The sequence below is a fragment of the Pezoporus flaviventris genome, unplaced genomic scaffold, assembly GCF_033815535.1.
Source record: "Pezoporus flaviventris isolate CSIRO_AGI_PZ_B2104156 unplaced genomic scaffold, CSIRO_AGI_Pfla_v1 ptg000054l, whole genome shotgun sequence".
NCBI lineage: Eukaryota > Metazoa > Chordata > Aves > Psittaciformes > Psittacidae > Pezoporus > Pezoporus flaviventris.
The window spans coordinates 1,091,088-1,109,780 of NW_026892602.1; the positions used below are offsets into that span (position 1 = coordinate 1,091,088).

The 18,693-nt window shown below is 44.3% G+C and overlaps 1 protein-coding gene across 3 annotated transcripts in view; it reads right to left on the reverse strand.

Annotated features, from left to right (window-relative positions):
- The window catches only part of NUP93 (nucleoporin 93), an 83,064-nt gene that overhangs the window by 33,518 nt on the left and 30,853 nt on the right, over positions 1 to 18,693 (reverse strand). Inside the window, exon 1 of one of the 3 annotated variants that reach the window (XM_061468962.1) lies at positions 16,568 to 16,725. The exons of the other annotated variants lie outside the window; for them this stretch is intronic. The gene's annotated coding sequence lies outside the window, so the exon portion shown is untranslated. Of the gene's footprint in view, positions 1 to 16,567; positions 16,726 to 18,693 lie in introns of those variants that run through there. 3 annotated transcript variants of the gene reach the window in all.

The following is an 18,693-nucleotide window of genomic DNA, read 5'->3' on the forward strand; positions in this document are numbered from 1 at the left end:
TGCTGTCTGCCTTTCTGCTCCACAGCACCAGCATGCACGCAAAATAAAGGGTGCTGCACCCTTTCCTTCTGACATGTGTAGAACAAGCATTTGGGGTACTGAAGAGTCTGTGACTCCACCCTGGGCTGGAAACAGGGACATGACCCCTTTCTGTATGCCAGACAGAGAACCAACTGCTGTCCTCTGAGACAGAAACAGCCCTTGAATTATATACAGGAGAGAGCAGCCACTTCTACACAGCCTATTCCTCATCTCATCGTCCGCAATGTCCTGCTTTATTTTTATATGTGCCCACAAAGAAAGTGCAGTTACAGTCTGAAAAAAGCAAGTGAAATCCAGGTCCTTGTGCATGCCTGGGGACCAACTATTACAGCAGCTGTCATGAAGGAAAGGGCTGCTGCAGTCACCTGATCTTGGCTCCATCCTGGATGGAGACATGGCTTTGTAAGGTCTGTTCATGTCTGCATGGCTGGAAGGACTTTGGAGGGCAACAAGTTTGTTATTTCCCTGCTTCCAACCTAAACTGGAGAAAAATTGTCTGTAATTATAACAATTCTAGACCTTTAAAGCACAAACCAACATCTGAGCAGAAGACACAGCCCCACTTCTGACAGTAGGGATGTGATGTTGCAGAGAACACTGCGTTTGCCATATCATAACAATGCTGTTAATTTTACAGGCAAGAAAAGCCCATTGTCTCCAAGACTAAGACCTACAGCTTTCTATAAAGGTGCTAAGCACACTGTGAGCACTGGGCTCCTGAGCCCCCCGGCAGATACAGGTCCTACCTTACTGTCTGCAGTCCTCCCCTCTCTCCTTGGAGGCACTTGTGCCCTGTGCTGAGCATGTACCTGCCTAGAAAGGTACACAGCTGTCCTGGGTTCAGCAGTAGCAGTCATGTTTTTTCCTTTGTGTTAACTGGTGCAGTGCTGTGTTTTGACTTCTAGTTTGAGAACAGTGTTGGTGAAGCCGATGTTGTCGGTTGTTGCTAAGTGATGTTTACCCTGACCAAGGACTCTGTGAGGCTCATGCTCTGCCAGGGAGGAGGGGAAGCTGTGAGGAAGCAGAGACGGGGCGCCTGACCCGGGCTAGCCGGGGAGGTATTCCATACCACAGCACGTCATGCCCGGGGTGGGGGGTAACTGGGAGTTACCCGGAAGGACAGGGCTTCCGGGTGGAACTCGTTTTCTTGGCCGGTGGTATCGTATTCTCTTCCCTTGTTATTTTCCCTTATCATTGTCTTAGCTGATAGTAGCGGTGGTGATTTGTTGCTGGACTGTTCTTGTCTCAACCCGTAGGAGTTGCACTCTCTCGATCCTCCTCCCCGTTCCTCCGGGAGCGGGGAAGGGGAGAGCCCCGGTGCAGGGGCGGGGGAGACGGACACGGACCTTGATTGTTGTCAGCTCGGCACCACTCACTGGGAATGAGTGAACAAGTTACCTGACTGGGTTTAAACCACGACAGTTCTTTTTGGCGCCCAACGTGGGGCACGAGGGGTTGAGATAAGAACAGATCTGACTGGATTGATAGTCACTCGTCACAATGCTGATTTATTGGCTCTCAAGGTTTTTCCTCTTGATCTCACAGTTTCAGTATACCATATCTTACGTCCATCCGGTATTGGCTGTATTAGTGTTTTTCAAGTGTGGGGCTTGGGCTAAGGTTTTTATCCCATTGTACTTTATGGTAATGACTTGTAATACAATAGAATCATTGATCATGAAACTGATCTGGTTTATGTTCCCAGTGTGGTCACCACCTTTATACTTTGGGAGGTATATGATGGAGGTGCTTAGCAATTACACATCTTTTTTCTCCTTCTCAGGTGCTCAACCTGTGAAGGAGACATCCTTTTACCCTCCTAGTCGTCCCCCCAGACCATTTACATTTGAGAGTTTTGAATTTTTTGAATGGCCTTTTAATGCTGTTGAGACTTGTTTGCTGATGGTGATGGGAATCACCATGCTAACACGCATACAGAGTGTGTTTTGCCCACTACTGATTTCAAGAGTTAAGCAGATTCAGGTTTGGGTCTTGTCTGGGGTCAAAAGACGATGTAGGAGGACCGAGAGATTTTCCCAGAGGCTGGACAGCCATGAGTGGCAGGGTGTGTGGGATAGTATGGGCAAGTATCTAGGTCAGTGGGCCCCTCCAGTATTTTGGAATTTCACTACCGAACAACTGCAAAATCCAGAAGAATTAGTAAAACACTTAAATGAGGTGTGTGGTCATTCTGGCCATACCGGAGATGGACAAATCATGGCAACGTGCTGGGGCTTGGCCTATGCTTACAGGGCCTTGTTCAACACTATCCAGCACCTTCAAAAGGAAAAGAATATCGGCGGATTTGAGGGCAAAGCGACAGTCGCTACTCAAACTTTGGCTGCAATGAACTGCGCAGCTACCCCAGTGGCAAGTACAGCAGCTGCTCAAACTTCAACTGCAACAGACAGCGCGGTTACCCCAGCTCCAAGCACGGTAGCTACACCACCCCCAGCAACAAGTACAGTCGCTACTCAAACCACAGTGATAATCACTGCAGCCAAACCAGAGGACCAATTCGTACCAATATCAGTTGCCCCTGTACGCAAGAGAACAAGCAAAAAGGAGGCAAAAAGGGTGAAGCGAGATGAAGAACCAATGAATTCACCACCCGGTCCAGAATCTGATCAGGAGTCATCATCACATGACAAAGAAGAAGAAGAAGAGGTAACTTCTCGACCTCGGACCTCAACCGAGCTGCGGAATATGCGAAAAGATTTTACCCGTCAACCAGGGGAGCACATCATCACCTGGTTACTCCGATGCTGGGACAATGGGGCCGATGGTCACGAACTAGAAGGTACAGAAGCCAAGCAGCTGGGATCACTTGCTAGAGAAGGGGGAATTGACAAAGCAATTGCAAGAGAGAAAAAGTCCCTCACCCTTTGGAGGAGGCTCTTGGCAGCTGTGAAAGAAAGGTTTCCGTACAAGGACGATGTTACGAGTCGTTCAGCCAAGTGGACTACTATAGACAAAGGCATCCAGTCTCTGAGGGAATCGGCCATCGTAGAGATGATCTATCACATCAAGCCGAATAACGGGGATACACCTATAGATCCAGATGAAGTTGAATGTACACGACCCATGTGGCGAAAACTTACACGGAATGCACCGTCATCATATGCCCATTCATTGGCAACAGTGACCTGGAATGACATAGTACCACTAACAGTGGATGAAATGGTTCATAAACTCTGAGAGTTCGAAGACAATCTCACTCCTTCCATCATTTCAGCTGTGAAAAAACTGTCCCAGGACCTCGACAAATTGAGGGACGATGTATCTGATTTATCCAGCTCCTCACGTGTACCAACACACGTCTCAGCTATTAACAAAAGACGTCCTATTGTTCAAGAGAGGAGATACAGAAGGTATACGCCACGGGGTACCCTATGGTTTTACCTGCTGGATCACGGAGAAGACATGACAAAGTGGGATGGAAAACCTACTTCAGCTTTGGAGGAACGGGTGAGTGAACTGAAGAGGGGAGCAAGGGCCAAGACTGATCGTCCCATGAGAGCTACGGCTTCAGTCTCTGGTGAGCAGTTTCCCAGATGGAGTGGAAGAGCTGATTTTACTCCAGCTCCTGTGATAACGAAGAATAATCCCTTTCAACACGACTTAAGTGTCCAATGCTGTGACGACCATTAGAGGGGCCCTGCCTCCAGCCAGGTGGAGGTAGGGGACAATCGGATTTACTGGACTGTGTGGATCAGATGGCCTGGCACATCAGTCCCACAGAAGTATAAGGCTCTAGTAGATACCGGTGCACAGTGTACCCTGATGCCATCAAGTTGTCAAGGGGTGGAACCCATCTATATTTCTGGAGTAACAGGAGGATCCCAAGAGTTGACTGTGCTGGAGGCTGAAATCAGCCTGACTGGGAGGGAGTGGCAAAAGCACCCTATTGTGACTGGTCCAGAGGCTCCATGCATCCTCGGCATAGACTACCTCAAGAGAGGGTACTTCAAAGACCCAAAAGGGTACCGGTGGGCTTTTGGTATTGCTGCTTTGGAGACTGAGGAAATTGAGCAGCTGTCCACCTTGCCTGGTCTCTCAGAAGATTCCTCTGCTGTGGGGTTGCTGAAAGTTGAAGAACAACAAGTGCCAATTGCGACCACAACAGTGCACCGGCGGCAATATCGCACCAACCGAGACTCCCTGATTCCCATCCATCAGCTGATCCGTAGACTGGAGAGTCAGGGGGTGATCAGCAGGACCCCCTCACCCTTCAATAGCCCCATATGGCCAGTGCGAAAGTCTAATGGAGAATGGAGACTAACAGTAGACTATCGTGGCCTGAATGAAGTCACGCCACCATTGAGTGCTGCCGTACCGGACATGCTAGAACTTCAGTATGAACTAGAGTCAAAGGCAGCCAAGTGGTATGCCACGATTGATATTGCCAATGCATTTTTCTCCATTCCTTTGGCAGCAGAGTGCAGGCCACAGTTTGCTTTTACTTGGAGGGGTGTCCAGTTCACTTGGAACCGACTGCCCCAGGGGTGGAAACACAGCCCTACCATTTGCCACGGACTGATCCAGACTGCACTGGAACAGGGGCAAGCTCCAGAACACCTGCAATACATTGATGACATTATTGTGTGGGGCGATACAGCGGAAGAAGTCTTTGAGAAAGGGAGGAAAATAATCCAAATCCTGCTGAAAGCCGGTTTTGCCATAAAACGGAGTAAGGTCAAGGGACCTGCACAGGAGATTCAATTTTTGGGAATAAAATGGCAAGATGGACGTAGACAGATCCCCACAGATGTGATCAACAAGATAACAGCAATGTCTCCACCAACTAATAAGAAAGAAACGCAAGCTTTCTTGGGTGCAGTGGGGTTCTGGAGAATGCACATCCCAAATTACAGTTCGATTGTAAGCCCTCTCTATCATGTGACCCGGAAGAAGAATGATTTTAAATGGGGCCCTGAGCAGCAACAAGCCTTTGAGCAAATTAAACGTGAGATAGTTCATGCAGTAGCCCTTGGACCGGTCCGGACCGGGCCAGATGTAAAAAATGTGCTGTACACTGCAGCTGGGGAGAACGGTCCTACCTGGAGCCTCTGGCAGAAAGCTCCAGGGGAGACTCGAGGTCGACCCCTCGGCTTTTGGAGTCGGGGATACAAAGGATCTGAGGCCAGCTATACCCCAACTGAGAAAGAGATACTGGCAGCGTATGAAGGGGTTCGAGCTGCTTCGGAAGTGATTGGCACTGAAGCACAGCTCCTCCTGGCACCCCGGCTGCCTGTGCTGGGCTGGATGTTCAAAGGCAGGGTCTCCTCTACACATCATGCAACTGATGCTACATGGAGTAAATGGGCTGCACTAATTACACAACGAACTCGAATAGGAAATCCCAGTCGTCCAGGCATTCTAGAAGTCATCATGGACTGGCCAGAGGGCAAAGATTTCGGAATGTCACCAGAGGAGGAGGTGGTGCGTGCTGAAGAGGCCCCACCATATAATAAACTGTCAGAAAGTGAAAAGCAGTATGCCTTGTTTACTGATGGCTCTTGCCGTATTGTGGGAAAGCATCGGAGATGGAAGGCAGCTGTATGGAGTCCTGGACGACAAGTTGCAGAAACTGCTGAAGGAGAGGGTGAATCGAGTCAGTTTGCCGAGGTGAAAGCCATCCAGCTGGCCCTGGACATTGCTGAACGAGAAAAGTGGCCAGTACTTTATCTCTATACTGACTCATGGATGGTGGCAAATGCCCTGTGGGGGTGGTTGAAGCAATGGAAGCAGAGCAACTGGCAACGCAGAGGTAAACCCAGCTTTCTATAAAGGTGCTAAGCACACTGTGAGCACTGGGCTCCTGAGCCCCCCGGCAGATACAGGTCCTACCTTACTGTCTGCAGTCCTCCCCTCTCTCCTTGGAGGCACTTGTGCCCTGTGCTGAGCATGTACCTGCCTAGAAAGGTACACAGCAATGATCGCAATCAGCAGAGTAATTTAAAAACGTGCTTGAACTTCCCTTCAAGTCCGTAAATCCAGGCTGAGTATCTTTCTTAATGAAACCTCCCTGCTCCCAGGGTGCTCACCAGGTCCGTTTAAAGGAGTACATTGCACTGAACGTCAATTAGGGGATGATAACTGTCTTTCTCAACCTCAAAACCTACTCATTTAGCAAATTAAGATCCTTACACATTCCAAATAATATCTCTAATGCCTCACAGAGAAGAGGTACATTTTAAAAAGGTTACCCTATGCCTTGTGCTAAACATTATGACTGACAACTGTTGCTTCAGTTAATTACAGGCTAATTGTCAAACCTCAGATGAGGAAGTTTCAATAGCTGATGCTAGGGCTCCTGCTACTGCTCACAATGCTGTGGTGCTTCAACAGGCCAAGAGGTCCTGCAGTTGTCACTCTAGGCTTTGATGGCCAAAATTTCACGTTAAGGAAGAGAGGAGTTTCCGGGGTCTGTAACAGCATTTATCCCCTGGGTTTACTGCATTGCCACCTAGTGGTGAACTATGCTTTGGTTACTGGACATTTAGATTTCACAGATGTACATAAATGCACACAAATGTCCATGTGCTGTAAGAAAAAGCTCCCTAGAACAAGGGTGGGCAGAAAGATGGAAGACATGTGCTTTATGCTAGAGAATTTTTCTCCTCAAAAATCCCAGGCCATATAACAGCTTTAAGGGTTCAGTATCTCTAAAGTCTGGGCCTTGAACAGCAGCACTGATTGTGCGGAGTTACGTCTGCCCTGAATCTTTCTGCAGTCCCAGCAGCAAGGTTTGACTTTGCCACAAACGCTGGCAAGCTGTAACAAGGATACGGAGGCATGGTGTTCAGCACACACAGGGAGTACACGACCCATAAAGCCGGAGCAGCCCTCTCAGGGGAGATGCTACTGATTGTACAAGGAGCAGCGAGACACTAATTCATATTCTGTACCCAAAAAGAGAAACAGGAGGAGAACAGAGATATTGTTAGGAGACAAAGAGCTATTTCACACAGCAGATGGCAAAGATAGGAATAGCTAACATGAGCATCACTAAAATCACAGAGGTGAAATTTTCACCTTGCAGCTCCCCATGCACAAGCTCTGCCACTGTGGGGATCCTAACATAGCCTGGATTTTGCTGGTGAAAGAAAACTTACCTGATTTCCCTGAGGCAGGTTTATGCAAAAAGCACACAGCCCTCATGTCACATCATGCTGTTCTGCTTTAATGAGTGGCATTTCATTTTTCTCTGTTACTGTGGGACTCTCACACATTCTTCCTGTGTTGAGTTTGGAGGGGAAGCAGCACAACCCTTTTCCATCACAGGTTCTCTGCAACACTCACTGCTAAATGTTTCCTACACACAATTTGTATGATACCTGATGAGATGGTGTTTGCCAAACAGGGACACAAGCATAGATATGCATCCACTCTTCCACCTTCAGGTTCCCATTTTCCAGCTAGTCCCGCTTATTTTTAGATGTCTACTACTTCTCAGCATCTTTCTCCAGCACATTCCAGTTCCTCTTGAATCTTTTACCCCTTAGATTCCAGTCAGATCTCCCCACATTCTCCCTCTCTTGCAGTCCCACTGTGCCACTTTCAAGGATGGTGTGGAAGTGTGGCCCCAACAGTGGAGGGGCAGGACCCCAGGCAGTTCTGTGCCACTTCCTGGTTCACACCATGCTCCATGCTCCATTGTCATTTCTCATCTCAGGTAACCACTGCCAGATACAGGCTGATGCAACAGGAACTGGCCTGCTCCAAACTGAACTCCAGCAAGATGTTCCAGTAACTAATTCATTACCAGTATGAAAGGGCATGCATGCACTGATGGTCTCCTTTTGACAGGAAATGGAAAGTCTCTTCCATTTACTGCAGTAAATGAGGTTAGTAAAGTCTCTCCTTGCTTACAGAAGTCTTTTAATTACTTCAATCAGCCAGGCCATACTTTTAATACTTGATCTTAGTATTCAAGCTGTCAAAGAGAAGGCAAATGTTGCCAAATAGGATACTGAGGCTTTGGACGTCGGCAGCAATGGTACTTTTTCAGTACTTTTTTGGCAGGGATGGAAAGAAGAAAATGAACTGAAAAACCTGGGGCCTTTTCAAGTCAATTGCTCTTTGAATAAAATATTTCCAAGTGATGGATTTCCAGTAGATCACTGAATGCTGCAAAGGACCAGCAGGGATGATGACTATATGGTTAACAAAAAAAAAAAAAAATCACTCTTTGGCAACGTTTTGGGAACAATGTTCCATATCAACCACCTGATTTTATGATTTCTATTAGGAATGTTAAGATTTGCTAAATACCGTCCTGCTACAAAGGTGCACGACTCTGAGCACACTCCCAGGGTGCTGCACCCCGGCACAGCTCTCCTGGCCAGGTTTTCTCAGGAAAATATGAAGCAAAACCTGGAACCCACTGCCACAATCACAGACCTTACTATACTTTAATCCAAATTATTGCTTATGCTAGCAAAATAATCAAAGCTTGTCGGGCTGGCTTTGATCAGATGGGCCCATAAGCAATGATGTGGCCATTCCTGAGGATGGGGACATGCCAGCACAGAACAGGCAGTATTTGTCTCTATCCAGACTCTTCTGCATGCATCACACCAGCATCTCTCAGAAGATTCTACAGGTCTCCTAAGATTTGTTTTGCAGAAAGCATCAGCTTTTGCTAAAACACTACAAGTAAGCAGCTTCACTACATACCTTGTCCTGTGCAATACAGCGTCCTTCAAAGAGCAAGACAGCTGCCCAAAGATCAGCGACCAAACTCAATGGGTTAAGGATATTTGTGAATTTGGCTTTCTCTTTAGAGGACTTCAGATCGCAAAAATTGCTATGGAGCCAAAGCAGACTAAGGGCCCAAGTGCAGAGACCCTCACACAGCAAGAGAACCCAAGGAAGGTTGATTTGCCAATCAGCATCACTTCAAAGCTGCATGTGAGACAAGAACATTGTACACAGATGCAGAGGTCCACTGAAAAGGAAGGTCTGATAATGCTTGTCTCAGTGTTCAAGAATTTAGCAAGACAAGATTTTCCTAGCCGAAGACAGGTGAGCTTGTCAAGCTACAATACTGAAGTTTCTTACCATTGTGCTTAGAATGGGAAATCATACAATGTTTTCCTAAAAAATTAATTCACTGTTGACTAAACAGGAGAAAAAACAGGAAAAAGACATAGAAGGGTTTACAGTTTGCTAAGACTCAAGCGCTGGCTCTTGCATCAGAGGCTTTGAAAGCAACAGCCATGTTGAAGCTTTATAGAGAGAAAACCATGCAAACTAATAGCTATAACACAAAACTGTACTCATACAGCCAAACACTAGGTTTAGGGGAAGATCTACTGCTCCACTACCTGCCTTTACAGGGGTCTTAAACCACCCTCCCTCCATGTACTGTGACTGTACTCCATGCTTGTAGCCAGTCATAGAATGGTTTTGGGTTGGAAGGGACCTTAAAGCTGACCCAGTTCCAAGCCCCTGCCACAGGCAGGGACACTCTCCACTAGACCAGGTTGCTTCAAGCCCCATCCAACCTGGCCTTGAACACTGCCAGGGGTGGGGCAGTCACAACTACCAAATACCTTCTGCATGTGGTCTCCTTCTGAGATGGAGAAGCAGCAGCACAGACCTCACCCTGGGAGCAGCGAGGGTGAATGTTCACTGTGCTAGAGCACAACTCCATGCAATCCACACAACCCCCCATGCACACCCTGTAGAAGGGGCACCACTATTTGCCCACCAGCCACCTTCCATGGGTTACGTGCACAAAACAACCTTTGCTGGAGACAGGTCCTGGGGCAGGAGCAGGGCTTCCCTGCCCCATCAGCATGCCATTGAGGTAAGGCTCGATTTGAGTCAGTCTTTAATCTGTGTCGCAGAACAAGCCATAGGCAAATATTGACTAAATGCTCTCTGCCGCAGGATAGTGCCGGCAATACAAAAATCTAGTGTATCGTATTATTTTACTGGTTTAGACTCACTGATCTGTGAAATTCATGCAGTTTTCACAGTAATTCTCAGACCATATCCAAGAACACTGGATTTTGCTGTGTTGGATAAACATTACTCCTTCAAGCCGTGACAGGAAAAACTCAAATAGCTGAAAGAAGCACTCCCCAGGCAACCACAGATCAGGTCCTAAATGAAGCAGGGGCAGATGATATATGCTCTTTGACTCTTCTTGGTACTGTTTGGATCTGCCAAGTGAAGATTGGAAATGTGTTCCTTAGACATACAGGCTTTCAGGGAAGAAAGACACATACCTCTCAGCTCCTGCTTCAGACAGGAGACCATCTATTAAGTGTGGAAGGCTAGTATCAAACCATCACGTAATAACAACCCATCAGCTAACATCAAAGCATCTTTCAGCACCGAGAGGCGTCATCATATGCTACACTCAACTGCAGTCCTCCAAAATGCATTTGCAGCATACAGCCATCAAGGAGAGTGCAAGGTGTTTGCAGCGAATATAAGCAACATCTACCATGAAATACACAGGGAGCATGGCTTTGTCACACTGGAAATGTCTAGAAAAATCCCACTGCTCAATTTTTCTGCTGGAATACTGCACCAGCAGCCCCAAAACTGAACTGTTTCCTACATGGCATTGCTTTACTGAGTATAGAGATCATAGCTGCTAGCAGGAAACATGATCTGCTCATTTTAGTTTATTCTCATTTAACACAGGATGCTTATCGAGTTCAGGCTTCTACTCACTAAAAGATCCCAGTATTTCACTTAAAACTGTACTTACAAGTGGCTTCACTGCTAAGATAATGTGGAAATTCACTGCAGTGTTCTTATGCACTTTAAAATATTACAAAAAAAAAAAACCACCAAAAAAAAAAACCCACACCAAAAAAAAGGTCAGAGAAATTTGCAAGATTTAACAAATGCAAACATAAAGATTGACCGAAATAGGACACCGTGTTCTAAAGCCTAGGAAAATATATCAACCATGCAATATATGAATTTACGTATTATACAGTGTAGCTAATGATTAAAATATTAGTAATTATCCATACTATTTGTTGTGTCTTTCCCTTTCAGAGCAAAACCAAAATAACTTCAATTACACAGATTAGCTTCTCACTCTCTGGCTCTAAAAATCTTTGCCATGTCATGTGGGTTGCACAGTGCATGGGAATGCTTTTAGAAACAGTTTTAGCTGGGTTTGGGTTGAGGTTTTTTTTCAAAGTCACAAACACTTTAATGGCATAAAACTGAGATAATGCTTTTTTTAATCTAAAATTTTACAGCAAAGGCGCTCAGAATGAGGTTCTCTTCCACATACAATTATCAGCCTCCACTGCACAGATCACTTTTCACAGCATTTGTTAATGCAACACAAAAATAGTGTAAGGAACAGTGTTACTTTCTCTAGTGATCCTCCCTTCCTCCTCAGGCACATACTCATTTTATTTCTCCCTGCAGTGCAGCTGGGAGCTGTTCAACAAGAATCCCAGGTCCTACCAAGCTACAAAGTGCCAAGGAAATACATGCAATAACAAAATAGAAAGTCTTGAATAAGCCTAACCTCCTTAGAGATCATGCAAAGAACAGAATGACAAAAAAAAAAAAAAAAGTCAATGAAAAATAAAATGTATCTGAACTAGAGAAAGAAGGTGGACAGGCTCCTGCCAGCCAATTACAACAATAGGAAGCATTACTCAAGAGCCACCATAAGGAGCTGGTTCAGCTGCCTAATATTGGTACATCACACCCCAAAGCACCTCAGACTGCATTTCTGTTTGCCTTGATAAAGAAACCAAAATGTCATAAAGGCAATTAAATGCAAAGGCACCTCACTTGGAATGTAACTGTCGAGTGAGGAAAGCTCTCTGTGCAGACCAGGCCAGCAGGACCAGCAGGAAGCTCCATCTCCCTCAGCACCAGTGCTTCACCACCAGCAACAGCATCAGCAGAGAGCCAACAAACCATGCGATCTGAAATCTGAGCTCATTTTGTCAAATTTCCAAATACATGGCTATGTTTTTCCTCAGGATTTTTAAATGCAGAGGGACGCCCTTGCTCAGTGCTATGGCAAGCGGCTACAGTCTCTCTCCCCTGCACTATAAGTATCCTTGTGTTAACACCCCATTTAAGAAACACAACCCTACAGAAATCATACACACATCAAAAGATTCACAGTCAAAGCAAAACTCAAGGCTTTGTCTCTTCCTTGGAGTTTATTTTAAATAATTCATGAGGTGATGCCAATACGTTTGCGATTGATAATGCAGTCCTGTATTAAAAATATTTATAGCATGCAAACGAAGACAACTTCTGATCATCCACTGCAATAAGGTCTTACATCCGTCTCTCTGGTGTTACACTTTTTAAGGGAATACTGAGCAAAACCTACATATTTAAATTATTTTAAAGCATTCCTTGTCATAACTAAGCTTGTAATGCAACACACCTCTTGCTGAACACATCCTCGCATCAGGCAGGACAAACCTCAAATCCAGCCATAGAAACTAATTTCACTGATGACGCCATTTTCTCATTTCTTCTGCTGCCATTTTAGCACTGTGGTTCCTCCATGTTTTCTCAGAGGTATCTATGTGCGTGTCCTTTCTCCTCTAAGAGGAAACCATGCTCAAGTAATGCAGCCACAAATACAATCTCTATGTGGAATTCCTGCCCGTGTCACGTCCTTGCATGGCAGGGGCAGGGATAAAGCACACCACTGCCATTGTGGACCACACCTCGATTCACTGCACTGAAAGATGGCGAGGAGACTCCTGAGATGGTGCAAGCTAAGAAATCAGCCACTGGAAATCTCTCAGCATCACACAAAATAATTGATAAAGCCGAGGAATGTGGAGTGTCCAGCTTTGTTATTAAAGGACAGGCTTCTCTCTGGATAGCACAGAAAACACTAGCTAACAAGGGGAGTAGTTTGAAAAGAAAAAGGCATAAAGAAGGCATCGTGACAAGCTTGCAGTGTCTGTTGCTGGGCTAATTGTACATTAGCATCAACATATAGGCAGCTACAATAACTCACTTCACTTGGTGGCAGAAAATTAATTTCTCAGGATCACATCTGAAAGCCAAACAGCCGTCCCTATCAGCTGAAGTATTTCCCAGCCTGAAGCAGCACATTTCTGATAGAACACCAGCAAGGACAAATTATTAAACAAACCTGCTAGTCACTAACTCCCAGCCTCCTCTAACCCCCTTCTGCACATTTTAGTGCAATCCTTCTGTCCCCCCCTGCCCTTTAAGTGCTTTATCTTTTTCTGCCTGTCTGGGAGCACATAACCTTGCTGTCCATGAGAAACAGGTTTGTTCTCAGGCTTTTTTGGGAAGCAAAAAAACATTATCGCTATGTGCACATCTCTTCTTTCACAATTTCAAGTGCATAAAAACAGCGAAATACCTTCAAGTTAGTCTGAAACTGTATGTAAAAAAAAAAAAAAAGTAATGAAAATATCAGCTCTCTTTACCTCCTCTGCACGCCAGTAGCAAGCCTGGCAGCACTAAGCCTCAAACTGTTCTCAGGCTGACTCAAGCAGCAGGCTTTCAGCTCCTGTGCCCCCATCCCACAGCTGAAAGCCTGTGCACCACCCTCCTGAATATTCCATGGGAGTGCTAGTTATCTTTCTGCTTTGGCTAAAAAAGAAAAAACAAAAAGAAAAAAAAAGCCAAGCAACAGCCTTCCAGCCTCCAACTCTATTTCAGACACAAAGTGATGCATGCAGCAGACACTTGCTGCCTTGAAGGGACAATGCCTGGTTCAGAGACATCAAAATCCTGTCAGCTCTGTAAATGAGATAACCATGTTAAACTCGGATGCAAAACCTAAACCCCAGCAGAGGTGGCTTTCCTTAGAGCCACACCTCCACAATGGGATTTCCCCTAAAGTTCCTATTGCAATCTGAAGTCTCCCCGAAAAATCTACATAGGAAAAGAAAACCTTTCCAAAGTTAAAGCTACTTTCTCTTGCTGATTGTGGCTGGCTGACACTACAAAGAAAGAGACACGATTAGATGTACTGTAGTGTGAAGGACGTAACCTTTTTCTTTTTTTTTTTAATAAAATTTAAGAAAACTGTGTAAGAAAACAAGCAAATTGAAGTACTGATGTCTTAAATAACATTGGATGATTTGGCAAAATCATCCACCTGAGTTAGAAAAATAAGCCTACATTAGCTAGCCCATTCTTCCTAAATATTTGGACATAAATAATACTTTATTCAGGTAGCTTTATTCAGTTATTAAGAGGTATTTTCAGCATGACAGGGTGTCCCTCATAATAAATATCAATATTTTACTGACAGTGAAAGCAAGCAATTTGGAGTTCACACATGTCTTGACATCTTTAAATCCTCAATTTAAACACGCTGTGGTCTTCAGAAAGGTGTTTCTTTCCTACATTCCTGATACATATCACAAAGTTAATTATTTCAATTACCTATGAATTAAGAATTACAGATCATTGAAATAAAAAAAAAACAAAAGGCTGGAATATACCTGTTATAATGATACAATTTGTATTTTTAAATGTTTGACATTATAAAGCTCAGAGAAAGAGGTGTGCACTAAAATTCTCTGCTGCAACAAATGATGTTATAGTAAGTACTTTATCCTTTTTCAGCTCATTTCTCTTATTGTGTAATAAACCCCAGGTTTAAACTTTCCAGACTTGGGGTAGGAGCCTAGTGTGCTGAGGATACACCAGAGACAAAAGGTTTCCATTCTTCTCTTCTGGCTGTACTGCACCCTTGCTAAGGAACTCTCTAGCAGTGCATGCCTCTATTTGTGTATCGCATTGACAAGACACACGAGCTTTTGGACTTTAATGTACATGAAATGCCAAGTGAGCTGCTGCCAGCAGATATCACAGAAAAACCCTGCTAGAAGAGACCTACAGCTAATTATTAATTAGGGTGGCTCAGTCCTCTTTCTATATATTAATTTATGGAGGTTAGTTGAACCCTGTTTCCCACCCACTTCAGACAAAGGAAAATTATTTACCACACTGTACTAACTGCAGGGGTAATTGAGCCATCTCCCATACAGGGTAAGTGGAGATGCCTTCCTCCATCTTTTTACACATGCAAACCACACATTTCATTGTCTTTTATTTGATTTCTGGCTGAGCTGCTTTTGTGGCGAGACATACACACACCACACGCCCCCACCTTTGCACAAGTAATCTTGTTTAAAAGAGACAACTTTCTTGCCATGTTATGCCACTGTTCTCCTGCCTCCTCTTCTGTGCGTTTAGCAGTTGGTAACAGGAGGAGTGCAGAAGGTAGCAGCATATAGGCACTTCAGTATTTGGGAGAAAGCCCTGAAGGACAGAGGCAAGTCGTTCTCTGCTGCAAGAGCACAGGCACTGTCCCAGCACAGCACAGTTCATTAACCTGCTTTTCTCCATATAGAGAAATAGAATTGAAAGGAAAGGAGAAGAGTAACCCATCCTACACTCCTGTCCCCGTACCAAAGGCAGGCAGAGCTCCCAGTCTGCATGCAGCCTCCAAGTCCCGAGAGCTGACAGTATTAAATCAGCTGCCACCCACCCAGCTCCTCACAGCCACCACATTTATATAAATGTTAATTCCCTGGCTGCTTCCCTTTACTATGATTTTACTGGCTTAACCCCTTTCATAACATATCCTATTCACTTGAAAGAGAGCTGGGGTCTAGGCTGCAAACTAGTTGACTAAGCAAACACACTTCACCACCCCATTTAAAGAAACTAAACAAAAAAAGCAAATCTCCAAGTGTCTCCATTTATTTTGGGAACATAGAAGTATCTTCTATCTTATTTTCATCTCCATTTGAAACCCTTCAAAATAAAATTAGAGGAAGTTTAGTGTATCTCCTAAATAAATCTTAAGTGCATCTGGAGGAACAGAGGAAACAGAGTAGACCTAGATCTTCACACCACAATGAAAACTAAGGGAAAAATCAGGTCATCAAGCAGCATCTTTTATTTTTTAGTTTCAAATACTTCCATAGACATTTCAGAGCCTAGGGAAGAGAACAACAGGAATCAAGGCATTGACAAAGTTACATTCCGATATTTCTGCATAAATGAGAAGCAAAGTCAGCAATGTCAAGAGGGTCTGTAAATAGGCAACCTGACTGAAGCCCGGAGCAGAGCCCAGGCTGCCCCACCCAACGGCTGCTCTAGCCAAGGAGATTAGAAGGTTTAGAAGGTAAAGGCACAGACCATAAGGTCGCTTTTCTGGGAGCAAAGGAGCATTTCTCCACATCTACCCACCTGCTCTCTTGAATTACTCACCTACAAATTGAACTGACCTGCAGCAAGAGCACAAAGAAAAAACCGCCAGAGAAGACACCTGAAAGCAAACTCTCACACCAAAGCAAACTCGTCAGCTTCATTTTATAGATTATAAAATACATACATTCCTACCTGTAGCTCTCAATACTGAGGAGTTACAAACCTTTTAATGCTGGCTGTAACTGCCACACTTCAGTTACCTGAGATTTAGGCTTACACAGCTGTATCTTTCTGTATTAATGCTTAAGTTTTCTCATCTTTTAAAAATAAAAGAAATTGTAAATCAAACCTGCAAGTCCTGAAATGGCTGAGACAGTCAAGAGTCCAGCAAGACAATAAGAAAGCAGCTGCTTTCCACGACTGAACACCACTACCTGTAAAGCATCTATAAATATAATTCTTTTTTTTTCAGTGATGCTTTATTCAAATTCTAGGGAAAGCATCAGTCTGAAACCAGTAACTGATGGGAGTAACAGTTTATAGGTTACAGAAGGATATTTTATTGTTAACGGACTGTACCATGTAGGAATTAGGAGGGGGTGAGGCGGCAGGAGGAGAGAGATGCTACTATTTTTTTTTCCCCCGAGCCACTGCAATTACTCTGATGTGAATTTTTGATGACTTCCGACATATTGCATGATTAATAATCGTTTCAGCTGTCATGTTTGGTTAATGTGGAAAATGCATTTGCTGCATTGTGATGCAGCACTCCAGCCACAGATTGAAACACCAGTTGTGAAGCTACTCCCTTAACTGAGCTGCATGAATTTGCACATACCATGAGGCTGAAATAAATGGGAGTTTGATTTTTATACAGCAACAGAAAGCTTCTGCCATTTTAGCCCTGCAGAGCTGTTGAAACAACTTGTACAAGCGGATAATTTTACTGTATATTAATTGGTGTCAATGTTCTTCAGAGGGGAGCTTTGATTCTTTATTGTTTTGCTGGGCTTGGTTATTTAGCAGTTAAAAGCCTTAGATACTATGTACATGAAACATTGCTCCCTTTTATGGCTCTGAACATGTTATTTAATTGTAAGCATATCTACCTCCATGAAACTATCTGCACTACAGAAATGCAGTCCTGTTATTAACACAGGCTTCAAACTATTTCTTTCTCCATATGATACTTACAAAAGTGGTTTTATACATAACCCAGTCTTACACACAATAGCACAAGGGGTGAAAATATGCCACTTTCATACATATAAAGAGGATTTTATCTGCAAAGTACTTCTTCACCTACACTTTATACAAAACCCAATAAGTATAAGGTTATGTAAAATACTAACATGTGCTCTTCATTGTCACCAATCAAAAAACAATGCTACCAGCAACAGTGCAATTACAAGAGGAGATGTAAAACAGCAGAGATGAAAGCATGCTAAGAGCCAGTCACCCGATGATTAAAGTCAGGCCAGTGTATTCCAGCAGTCAGGTGATGGCGTGTGCCATCATTACAGTGCAGAAAGCCATAGAAAAATCGAGAAACAGACCACCCCCATCTTAAAGAAGAACATTAGAAGCACTGAAGAAATAAGGAATGCACTTGCTAATATGCAAAACGTACAACCATGAAGAAGCATTTCACAAAAGGCAAGAGTAACGCTACTGGGCAGCTGCTTCCATGGGTCCCAAGTGCACATTTAACCTGTGGTATCATCAGAGTTACTGTCCCTCTGCAAACTGCTGACAACACTCCCAAATTCAAAGTGCTTTCTTTTCAAACCCCTGCTGCAATAGTCCTGCATTTCACAATTCCATAATTCTGCTTACCAAATTGCATGGCTTGTATTTGCAAACACATATACACAAAATTATCCAGACTTGGGATGTCTACATTTAATTTAACCACAGAAAGCTATCAGGAGAGTGCTTTACTGTGCATTAACATTGATGGAGCTGCAGAATCACCACCAATGCCACAAATTCATTATTTCCACTTCTGTTTTAATTAAAACAACACTGCAGGGGTATCAGCCGGACACAAATTATCAGAAAAAATGGTGCAGGATATTTTACACAGAGGAAAAAAAAGTTGAACCTCTGAATCAACACTGCACTCCCTGGTTTGGGAGCAACTGCATTAACAGCATTGTGCCTACAGAAGGTGCTCTGTGGCTCAGGCTTACTTACCTCAAAGGCATCACTGAGCACCCTGCACAATTCCAAGCTTCACAGGTGGCAGAGTGGTCTTCCAAATACAGTGTTATGTTGGCTTTGAAACTAGCAAACTTGATCCTAAGGGTGAACCCTATCTCCTTGTGACCAGACAAACACTGTACTAAATACCTAAATCCTTGTACCAGGATGTCCTCCTCATGAGTAGAGAGGACAGGTTCAAACCCACTCACGTTCTTAGAGGAAAGCTGCAGTCAGTTCCACTGCAGGGAAAACCACTGATCACAACCAGCT